This window comes from Anguilla anguilla, chromosome 15, assembly GCF_013347855.1.
Source record: "Anguilla anguilla isolate fAngAng1 chromosome 15, fAngAng1.pri, whole genome shotgun sequence".
In the NCBI taxonomy this organism is placed as follows: Eukaryota; Metazoa; Chordata; class Actinopteri; order Anguilliformes; family Anguillidae; genus Anguilla; species Anguilla anguilla.
In genome coordinates this window covers 31,468,313-31,480,889 of record NC_049215.1, presented here as the reverse complement: position 1 = coordinate 31,480,889, position 12,577 = coordinate 31,468,313, and positions in this window count along the sequence as shown.

Here is a 12,577-nt window from a genome sequence, read left to right as displayed (position 1 = left end):
TGGGCGTGTGGGGGAATGCGACTAGTATGAGAGCATGCGCAGGGGACAGCTGACTCCTACATCTGGAAACATTGCAGCTCGAAAACCCGGTGATGAAATGTCACATGTTTTGGGGGTCGTCGGCATGTGGTTTTAGTGGTTTATAAAGGGGACGGGGTGCTGTGTCCCCCTGTCCCGTCTAACGCAGCGAGCAGAGAGGGTCCTGTCAGCTAATGATGAGAAAGTAAAATAAGCGGTTTACTGCTCCCATTGAGTGGGCCAGGCAGCGGTCCCCAAATCCTGGTCCTGGAGAGCCGCAGGGTCCGATGGGGCCCCCAAACCTGGTCCTGGAGAGCAGCAGGTTCTGCCAGTTACTCATCACTTAATTGTTCAATAAAATCAGATTATTAGAAACTTTACTCATATCAGCTGGGTTTCTTGGGTCTGAACTAGTTTGGGATCTTAAGGTTAAAACAAAAACCAGCAAATCCTTTCATTTCACAATGCCCCGATTGGCTCCTCTTGGCAAGTGCTCCCACCCCATGCCCAAATGGCCCATCACTTGACCATGGTTATCATGTTTGTATCCACTGCACTTCCCATGTCTCTGTGAAGAACAGACAAGGCAGAGAAAAGGACCAACCTTTTACACACAGAAATACAACATCTCTGTCTGCTCCCCTCTCCCACTCCCCCTCCTCATATATTTCCCATAAATTAGACCAGTTCTGTGATAAATCGTTTGTTTTTAGTACCGTAGGTTCTCACGAAGATTGGATCTTCAGCTGCAGAACAGGATATGATGACTACATGTTTGTTTGTAAAAGAAGAACGTTCTTTTTAAACACGCATGTAACGTACAGTTTTTTTTTTAAGAGAAGCTTTTTTAAATTTCTCCATAAAAAAGCATATCTGCTTGAGAGTGCTGACTGTAGAGTACCGCAGTGGAATATTATCCAGCAGCACACAATGTCGACTCGGGCAGAGGGTCTTATGTGACCTTTGGACCGGGGCCCAGAATGTGCGCCGGGGGTTAAATGTCAGAGCACACCAGGAGGAACGGAGTGTAGCGCAGTGGGTAGGGAACTGGGCTTGGAACCGAAAGGTCGCAGGTTCGATTCCCGGGTAAGGACACTGCCGTTGTACCCTTGAGCAAGGTACTTAACCGAAATTGCTTCAGTATATATCCAGCTGTATAAATGGATACAATGTCAAATGCTACGTAAAAAAGTTGTGTAAGTCGCTCTGGATAAGAACGTCTGCTAAATGCCTGTAATGTAATGTAACACCACTGCACGGAATACACTTCAGACTTCAGAAATCCCTCTCTCTCTCTCACACACACTCTATCTCACTCTGTCTGTCTCTCTTTGTCTCTACCTCTATCTCTTACTCTCTCCATCTCTCTCTTTCTCTCTCACACACACATACTCTCCCTCACTCTGTCTGTCTCTCTTGGTCTGTACCTCTATCTCTTACTCTCACCAAATTCAAATTCAAATTCAAATGCTTTATTGGCATGACATATTTAAAAATATATATTGCCAAAGTGTAGTGATAACAGTAATCAACTACAGTAAGAATATATAATTAAAAAGAAAAAAGAAGACAAGCAGCAACAACAATAACAGCATAAATGATAGGAACATAATACTTATTATCTATTAAGTTAACAGAATTAAATTAATTGAAAAAAAAGTATTTTCTCAAGAGTATATATTATATTATATATATCACCATCTCTTGCTTTCTCACTCTCTTTCTTGCTCTCTCTCACTCTCTTTGTTTCTACCTCTATCTCTTTCTCTCTCTCCATCTCTCTTTTTCTTTCTTCCCTTACCTCTCTCTCTCTCTCTCGCTGTCTCACTTGTTCTCTACCTCTGTCTCTTTCTTTCTCTCATTTTCTTTCTCTCCCCCTCTATCTCTCTATCTCCCTTGCTCTCTCTGGAATGGTGAGAGGAACATTGTCCATGCCAAGTGCTGAGAGAGAGAGAGAGAGAGCGAGAGAAAGAGAGAGCGAGACGGGGGAGAGAGAGATTGATACTATTTTTATTTTTTTTTCAATGAATTTAATTCAGTTAACTTAATAGATAATAAGTATTATGTTCCTATCATTTGCGCTGTTATTGTTGTTGCTGCTTGTCTTCTTTTTTCTTTTTGATTATATATTTTTACTGTAGTTGATTGCTGTTGTCACTGCGCTTTGGCAATATGTATTTTTAAATATGTCATGCCAATAAAGCATTTGAATTTGAATTTGAGATTGAGAGAGAAAGAGAGAGAAAAAGAGAGAGAGAAAGAGAAAGAAAGAAGGAGAGAAAGAGAGACCGCGAAAGTGAGAGTGAGATGGGGGAGAGAAAGATTGAGAGGGAAAGAGAGAGAGAGAGAGAGTGAGCATGGCCATTAGGGTTCCTGCCATTGGACTCCCCGGCTCTCCCGGTGATGGAGCCAGGTCGTTCTGACGGTCACCCCCCTGGGCCATGAATCGGTCACCCGACCCAGGTGGAGAAAGAGCCCACAGAAACCTGAGCGCTCTATTTGTGGATGGCTGGGCAGGGCGAAGGCGTTAAAAATGTATTTATCATGCGTAAATCTCATTGGATTAGACCTGCCAACCCGGCTTACTTCAGTTTGGGAATGGTATGGTTAATGGAAAGTTTTCTCTCAGCGAACAAGTGTTGATGTGTGTGTGCGTGAGTGTTCGTGTGTGCATGTATGTGTGCACACCTGTGTGCGTGTGTGTGTGTGTGTGTATGTGTATGTGTGCATACCTGGGTGTGTGCGTGTGTGTGTGCGCGCATAGCTGTGTGTGTGTGTGTGTGTGTGTATGTGTGCATACCTGTATGCATGTGTGTGTGTGTATGTGTGCATACCTGTGTGCATGTGTGTGTGCGCAAGCCCTTATGTGTGTATGTGTGTGTTTGCATACCTATGCGTGTGTGTTAAACAGAGACAGAGGGGCCTGAAATAAGTGTCAGTTTTGCCATTATTCTTCATTTGGACAAATGAGGGAACCCCCATCCCCCCATCCACCCGCCCCCGCCCCAGTCCCCCACTGCTGGGATGTGCGTCCGTGCGTCTGGAGCACGCAGGAGGCAGGGAGCGGGGCTCGGTTCTGACGCGCAGGGCGCTCAGACGGGACGCTTATGCGCACGGACCGCAGCGTTTCGGGGGGGGGGGGGGGGGCAGCTGTCGCCCGCGGCGGGACGGCTCGTGTGTCACACTGAGAAGCGCAGGGATTCTCTGAGCGGGACACCGCGGGGAGCTGCGGGGGGGGCCTCGCGTCCGTCCTCAATTAAGACGGGGACGGAATCACGGGAGGATTAGCTCCTCTGGAACAGAGGCCAGGGGCCAGCCGCGCTCGCTCACGCACACAGAGACCGCGTTCGTCCCGGAAAAACAGGGCCTTGGAAACTTCAAAGGGTTCCGCAGCGTTCTGCTGCCTTTTTAAGTGCCTCTGCCCAACTGCACCTGCCCCACAAATATTTTTTTATTTTTTTATTAAGCCTTGATTCGGTGGAAGTGGGGATTGATTATTAAACTATCATTAACTCTTCAGCATCAGTGAACCCTGATTAAAAACACAAATAGATTTCAAGATTTCAACATATTTGGGAAATTCATGCTGCGTATTGCTAGCCATTTTTGCTATTGAGACACGTTTGTATGATTTAGTCATTTTAATTCTGTAAATGTACTTGTTCGTAAAATAAAACCCCCGATTTTCTAAAACACAAATGACAGTAGAGTAGAACTAATTTCGCTGATTTCAAACAGCGTGTGCCTGCTTAAATAAGGCAGTTTAATAAGATTTTTAAAAAATGACATGGCTCATATGGAGGAATTCCTCACTGAAGGAGCATGAAGCCTTGGGCCTGAATTTCATTATCTTGTTACTGTAACTCACTCAAACACTGCGCATTGTGCCGTGGAAGTCAGATGCGCATTGTTTCCACGGAAACCCCATGTGCTTTTCATGAGCTGCTGCATTAAAGCTGAGTGATTTTCTGATTCTTTCATTTTATATCCATGTACTTTAACCCCCCCCCCTCCATTTATGTCTTGACCCATCTCTCTCCCTTCTGCCATCTATCTCTTCCTCCTTTCATCTTCCCCTCTCTCCCTCCATCTCTCCCTCTCTTACTCCATCTATCCTTCAATCTCTCCGTCTCATGCTCCATCTCCGACTCTCTCTCTCCATCTCCGCCTCTCTCTTTCCATCTTCCCCTCTCTCACTCTATCTCTCCCTCAGTCTCCCTCTCTCACTTAATCTCTCCCTCCATCTCCGTCCCTTTTCCTCCATCTCCCCCTGTCTCCCTCCATTTCTCTCTCTCTCCCTCTCACTCTCTCCCTTCTCCTTTTTTTAGGCAGGCTCTGAGCTTTGTTCCACAGGAGTCTGATGACACCCCCTAAATTTAGCTCTATTCTGTATGAGGCTTTTGGCAGCTTGTTCGGCTGGTAAAATTACTAAATGAGAACTAAATTTACACATCAACATTCTGTAACTTATATTTTGTGCGGGTGGGGGGGGGGAGGGGGGGGATAAAGTGGTCTTTCTCCTCTACAGGACGAGTGCCATGACTGCTTTGTTGCTGTCTCTTCTTCTCCCTTCTGTGTTCTCAGTGTGTATGTTCAAGAGCTCAGTAAGTATGTAACGGTGAAAAACAATGAGCCCGTCCACTACAGACCAGAGTCTGTGGAAAATAATTCTCTCTTCTCAAGAAAGACGTTTTTAAGAGTCGATACCTGGGGGTCACTGAAGCTTAGCGACTGCGGGACAGAGAGCGTCCCGCAAATAGCCCCCAAAATCCCTGGCGCTGGAAGTCGTCCCCCCATCCAGGCCGCTGCGGACCCTGTTCCTCTGGCCAGCGGGAAAAGGTCTGGGGATAACCAGCGCAGCTGTCGGGCTCGCCGTTACCGAGGTAACGCTAAAGCCGGGCTCTTACCACGGCAACGGAACACAGCCGCAGGGAAAGGTCAGAGGTCAAAGCTGATCCCCTCTCTGCCGTCAGCCCATAAATTATTTACACCGGCTGCGCCTCGGAGCCCGCGCAAGGTGCCCCCATCTTTCGAGATCCCTCCATAAATGCCCCGGAGGGGGACATCAACAGGAAACGGTCGCTGGATTTCTCAACACAACGCTAAATAACACAAATAGTCACAGTAGAAATCGGATGTCGCGCGCTTAGAGCTGCAGCATAACGTTCGGTGTTTTTCCTTTTCTTGTTCAGGTGCAAGGTCAGGTCAGCCGCAACTGCGATTATTGACACGTCATCCTGTGCCGCATTTCCCAAACACCTCAGCGTACCTTGGGAGGAGCCACAACTCTGAAACCTGATTTTAAAAAATTAAAAAAAGAGTTTAATTGTGGCCCTATCACCCGTACTTTCCATAACTGGGTCCTCCTCAGCACCCCAGTCCCAAATAATATAAATCAAATGCATGTACGCTTTTTTCTTTCTTTTCTTTTTTTTGTTGTTGTTGTTGCTTGTTTCCTGTGTGGAAGGAGGACGGTTAAATCACCCCCACGGGTTAAGCCCTCATTGGGGCCCTGATCCCGAAATCCCCGTGCACATTAGCCGGATCGCTCGGTGGCCTTGCGCCGTGCGACAGCTGGCTTTTATTTCGGTGCGAGGACCTGTCCGTCAGAGGGAGGGCGCGCATACCGAGCCCCTGTCTGATGGACTGGCTCTGCGGCCTGCTTTCAGGCTGAGCGGCCCTTCAAATGCAAGTGCGTTTCAAATGCAAATGAGTGCATTCATATACGTACACCAATGCGCATTTTTCCATGTCTGTTTGACGTCCGTGTCAACGTTATACAATCAGTGTTGCGCATTTTGTCATTTGCATTTTAAATGCTTTATATCAAGATACTTCAGTGCCGTGGGGTTTTGTATTTTTTAAAATCTACACAACCTTTGTGCTCAGACTTGGAAAGGAATGTAACTCATCAGATTTATTTTAGAGCTAAGCAACATAACCTAATTTTTTGTTCCTTTCTAAAATTCGTGGAGCAGTTATTAGGTGTTTTTTTTTTTTTTAACCAAGTCCTAAAAAACATGGAAAGACTACAGTCTAATAAATCTGATTGTCTGGCAGGTGACACACTGGTAAGCAGTTCTAAATCTGAGGGAATTTCATCCGTTTGTTTTCGTGTCTTCTCTGTTTGCCTCTTCCCAAAGTGAACAAATATACCGGCCTTTAAACAAACCGAAGAGCGTGCAAGTAATTCTGTTGCACACACACATACGTATGTAGCTAATGAAACGATGCAGATGCAAATCAAAGCCATTAGCTCAGTAATTTAATAACCAAACTGAAATTTTGTAGTCTGAGGGACATACCGAGAGGTTACACAGTCTGAGAGACTCTTTTAAGTCTCAAAAACATAAAATTACATTTTTAGCCTGTGATAAATTTGTTCTGGGTCACCATTTAGTTCAATGCTATCCATTTACATGGAATTAGAAGCATTTCAAGAATAGCAATACCAATAGCCAGGATTATGGTGGTAATACATTTGCTTGTTAAACGTATAGAGTTACTTAGCATGTATATTTCACCTGTTCAGTACATTTAGTAGTTCATTGCATCTGTATCTGGCTCTATAGTTTTTCACTGCATCAAGCACTGTGTGAATGTCAATAAAAATGACAGAAGTGGAAAGCATATACAGTGACAGTGGACACTGTAAAGTGGCTAGTAAGTGCCAGAAAAATTATGACAGCCAGAAAATTAACTAATCAGCTTGATTACCCTAACAAGGAATAATGATTTGCGCGCTTTGATTTGAGGCTACTGGACGGGACAGAATTTGCGGTAGACATCTCCAGTGTCGTACATTATGAGCGAGTCTCGCATGTGATGCATAACGAGTGAGTCACACATTCGGATGATGACTCACTCCCTCCCCTCTCACACCCGGACCTGATAATCCTGTGCTTTTAGAAGGCGGCCATTTTGTGCTCGGTAATGCATCGTTATATCCACTGGTGGTGTTCTCAGTACATAGATGGTGATGAACATTTGATACTGTGGATGGGACCCCAAGGAAAATAAATAGCTCAGTTAAAAAAACATGTTAAAAATAATGGATAGGCAACAGATCAACAGGAAATGGTACAATCAGAGCATCCTGAACGGCAGCTGTCTTCTGAAGGTTGTTTTCTTACTTTTTTTCCCATGTGAAAGTGTCACGCTTAAAAGACAGTGACCTTTTTTTTGGGTGACTGAACTGACTGCAGTCACATTTGTTGTTTACGTCTTTTCTAAATTGAATATACTGTAAATGCCTTATTTACCTGTGATGGCGTACGCAGGGATCAGTTTAAAATGGGATTAAAACTGTCCGTGTCAGTGTTAGTGACAATAAGGGTGAGTTAAGTGGAACCGATTCCTATTTTTATATCATGCTCTACACAGGGGGGTATTAACACGCCTCATTGTAATGTCTCTCATAAGAGATCCATAAGCAGGTCCATCAGTGCTGATTACCTTCCTAATTCCACTAGGTGTCAGTCCGCTGAGGGATGCAGGCAGCTGTCCTAATGACATGTGAGACTAATCAAAGCCATAGACAGCCCCCCACCCCACCACCCAGCCCCACCCCCCCCCCCCCCCCCCCCCCCAATATAAAAGGAATAAATGAACAGTGATAAGAGATGGGCTCCATGGTGGATGGCGATGGCTCCCTTATCGTTCGCCTCAGCCATTGTGGCTCTTCTCCACTCTGGAAGCTGCTATTTTTGGGGACTCCACTTTAACACCAGTACCCATGTTTGCTATAGAGCCTGTGGCTCAGATCGCATCCACAAAAAAAGGGGTTTGTTTGGTTTTTCCTGTAGAATTTTGGCTATCGTTGGTTTCAGTCGGACTGGAAAGGTTAATTCTCCCCTGACGTTAGGAAGCATGTTTTACACATAGTTGTGAGTTCATGGAACAGCTCGACAGGTTATGTAGAGGAGGCAGAAACTCTCAAAGGAATTTCAATCTAGGCTTGACACAGTGCTGGATACTCTAGTTCCTTGGCAAATTACTAGCTTATATGGATTGATTGGCCTGTTCAGATTGATATACATTCATATTTTCTAATACTTTTAACCTCCATCAAGGTTGTGATGAATTTGAGATACCGCCAACTTATGGACCATGTTCAATTTAAACAAAACATTTGATGTTTTCGTGTACTGTATCTCAAAGCAGGGAAATGACGAAGAAGCTAATCATTCTCCATGCCACTGTATTCTGCTAATGATCCACTTGTACACAGTAGTGTACAGTAAATCTTGTAAAACTACTGTACAATTTCATGTCATTGGACAAATGACCGTGAAAACCAATATAGGAGATTCTACGTCAATCGAGGCCACAGGCTAACAAGTTTAGTACAGAACCCACCCCACATTCCATTTCGGCTCTATTGGCCCAAAAGGACATTAATATCACCCCTGCCCCCCGACCACTGGCCAGTTATAAAAACCCGGAAATGGAGACTCCATTAACGGGGCTAACCATGTTATTCTAATCCCTGTGGATCATGGCCTGGTAGTGAGTGACTGCTACTGTGCGTACATTTGCCAAAATAACCCAGATATTCACAAAGAGTGCATTCAAATGTTTCTCTGAAAGAGCAAAAATACTGTATCTCTAGGAAGTTATTATTCACTTTAAACGACACGTTACTGTCAGCTCCTGCCAACAGCAAATGATTATCCAGTGGTTCAATTTAGGCAATAAAACCGTATTTCCTGAATGCTGTACTGCACGGCACCAGAGTGTGGGTGGTGACCGTGACTGATGTGATACAATCTGTTCATGTGTGGAAACCCCTTTTTTAATGTTTAATGTTTAACGCAATATTTGCATTTTGTGTACTTTTCGTTTAAACTCGCACAACTCATATTTTAGTTTTAAGTTTTTCCTTCAGACGCATTTTGAGAATTAGTCAGAGGCCAAGGTGATAATGTGTGTTAAGGAATGGAACAGGTAATCTTCAGGAGCTCAGTAATCGGTGGTTGTACATTAAAAGGTACCAGAGCTCCAATCAGACCCCTTCTGCTGGTGAGCCCGCATCCCCTAAGAGGAGTCAGGGGGACTGAAGCACTGGGGCAGAATATGACAGCCCGTCAATATGGGCTTTGTCTTGACACAACAAATCAGACAAAACATCTATGTGCACTGCATGTGCAAGTCACATGGCCCTCTCCCACTGCTGCATGCATGAATGGCTTCCTTTTAAAACCCTGTAGCCCAGTCTGAAAGGTGAAAGCCTTGTTACGGTCTCGCAATTGATGGTTGTTAGACCATAATCATTCTGTATGGGGCTCTCCAAACCCCTCCAATGTAATTAACTTCTTGAAGAGTTGTTTTTTGGATGACAAGGTAAGTGTGTTCTTAATCACCAGCATCAGCATATTAGAATGTTCAGTTAAGAGCATTCTAATCACACATTTGTGATTTGCACCTTTAAAGGTTAAACAGGAAACAGAAGGACTTGTTGGGCTGGGAGTGGGTTTGTACGTATCCCAACCCTGTGACGTAGCTGAGTTTCTTTGTGGAGCACAGGGACCATTCCATCTTTTGGTGACAAACATGATGGTCACAATCACCATTACACTAAACAGCACAGATCTGACTGAAGGCAGATGATATAGAGGTGGCTGGGGGAACTAATATTCACAGTGACTATTTTCTAATTTGTACATGCCATTTTCATGCCCTCAGGAACTATCATCATTGGTGATGACTTTTGGTGATGTCATTCTGCTAGCAAAGAAAAGGTTTGTTTTCTTGCAGTGGGGGGCAGAGCGGTGACAGTTTTGCTCACCTGCACAAATGTATCCATCAGTGATCAATACTCAGCATTTTATTTTCAGCGTTGAGAAAAGGCCGGAAGACTTTGGAAAGCTTTCTATTTGCGTGGAAGCTCGCGTTCCCCTTTGACGACAGCCGGGGAGGGGGACAAGGCTGTTAACTACCCCCGCCCCCCCCCCCCCCCCCCCCCCCCCCCCCCCCCCCCCACCACCCCAGGGGAGATTCCTCCTGATGCCGAGGAAAGCCTGGCGTGTAACTGGACCCCTAAATGAGAGGGTCTCTCTCCTAGCGATGGGAATTAGGGGTTAACCTCCCACTTCCATCCCAGAGTTAGGAATCCATTGCCGTGGCAACATACCCCAGACTTCTCTGGAACCGGTAGGCAGAGGAGAGCCAGGCCCAAATTGAAACGAGCAGCGCTGATGGGCGGGGTCCGGCGGGGGCACACGCTGGCGCCTGGGTCCCCCGCGGAGAGTTTGGGGTGGGGAGGGGGTGGTGGGGAGGCGGGGCGGGGCGGGGGATGCACTAAAGAAAACATTTAGCAACATTCTGCCCTTTACACTATGTCATTGGACCCCAGAAATGGTAAAGGGAAAAAATCACAAGAATTTATATGATAGAAAAACATGTCTGATATGATACATGCGTGTGCTTCGTCATGACACAGTGTGTACAGGGTGTAATCATCATATTCAGGCGTTTTTGGGATATTTTGCATTCATCTGCAATTTGTTTTATCTTTTCCTTTTCCTGTTGCTAGGCAAGTCATGAAAAGGTATTTTTTCATTTTGCACACTTCTTGGCAAGCAAGGCTATTTCATTTTCCATGTGACGCTTCATCCAAATCTTACCAACTTGTAAAATTCAGTTTAACAAGAAATCCAATTTTGTCCAGTCATTTACAAATAAAATAATTTCAGGGTGAGGTCAGTTCTAAAAGAATCTTGTCAGATTTAGAGGTTGTGCTGCCTGTGTCCTCGACGCCATTATCCTTACAGTCCACCTGACCTGATTCTGCTCAAAAGCCTGATCTGTCGATGTAAGAAAACACACAACCACATAGCCGCACAACCATGAAGTGCAGTTAGTTATGCCATTAATAGGCTTGGACATATACAAGGATAATTAGCATAGCGGTCACCAGTACATCGGGCTAAGTTCAGTTGGACATGTTGAAATGATTCTATTGACTTGTGAGGTCAGAAGTAGCGATTTAGACTGAGAAAAAGCATCTAGCGGTCAAAACTAACACAGGACAAGGTCTCCAGTCTTACCTAAGATAATACCCTCCTTGGCCCTAACTGTCATCACAACTTCCTGAATCCAAGATCCCCCAGCAAACTTATTTCAAACATTGCCTCAACTCTCACCATCTCAAAAGACAAACAACTCTCCCCCACCAATTCTTACCATCCTAACCTTTCCCAAGCATCATAAAAAAAAATCATAAGGGCACCGTCATTCTGAGACTGCGTATTATGACATCAATCAGAGACCGGCGGTGTGGGTGGGCAGCCGGGCCCAATCAGCTGTAATGTCAGGCCTTTGAAGGGCTCACTCAGCCCCGGCTTGCCGTCAGCGTGGCTGTGTGGCGTGTGAGCCGGCCCGGGGTGCATTCTGGGAAGACCTGCTGATTGAAACGAGACCGGGAAGGAGACAGAGTGTTGACCCGGCCTAATTAGCCCCCCGAAAATGATTAATTAACCGGAGGAATGACAGTGAGCCCGGGGACTTTAAGGTCACCGCAGGACCGTTATTCACGTCCCCTCCTTAACAGGGGCACGCCCCAACCCCCTGAAACTATGAGAGGAACACAGCCTTCAGCATCTGGGAAAACAGACCTGACTGGGGGGCCTCGGAGGCAGGGATTCTGCGGGCATTAAAGGCCCCGTTGGGGGGTGGGGGATGGGGGAGTGGGGGGGGGGGGGGGCTTCTGCAGTTTCCTGGCTAAATTTGAACCCTGGCTCTCTGAAGCCCGGTCATCTAATCGTCCCCCAGCTCAGTCAGACAAATGGATTCCCTCACGCTCCCACCACTCCTCTGGGCTGATCTGGGCTGAGCATTCTGGCGCTAAACGGCCGCTGTGATTCGCCCGAGTGGGTTCTGCACATTAGAGTCAGTGGGTAACGGGGATCCCCTTCACTACAAGGTGCTTAAATCGTTACTCCCTTCCCGGAGAGAAATGCTTTTCCAGATAAAATGTGTTTAAAAAAAAAAAAAGTTTTATTTACAAACACCTCACGTTGTCTCGGATGCATTCGAAAACTCGGACCTGGAGTCTGCGGTGGGGCCAGTCAAGGTTTCAGGTTACAGTTTTCTTTTGTGATAAACTTGGGAATGACAATCCCTACTGTCATGTGACTGAAGTGCCTTTCTTGAGTTTGAACAGTTGTCCATTTCCAGAAATATGTGTACTGTTTTCCAAGCTTAGCTGTGCTTGAAAACAGACTCCACGAGGTTCCTTCAGTCTTGTCAGTTTTATTCAGTCCTCTAGCACCACCTATCTAAACGTGCGAATCATAGTACTATGCCGGAGTTTGACTCGAGCACGCACAAGGGCACTTAAATCACAGGCAGCTATTGATCAAAACATAGTTTTGAAAAACAATAAGACCTAAAAAAACAGGGTATTCATTTCAAAACGTATTTCTTTATTTGATATTTATTATTCACATATAAATGGGAATGTGAAAATAGGCTTGTAGAGAAGCTAAAATGAGAACTACATAATGCTGACAACTACATTTCCCATGATGCTACAGAAAGGATTCGCAATTCCAGGACA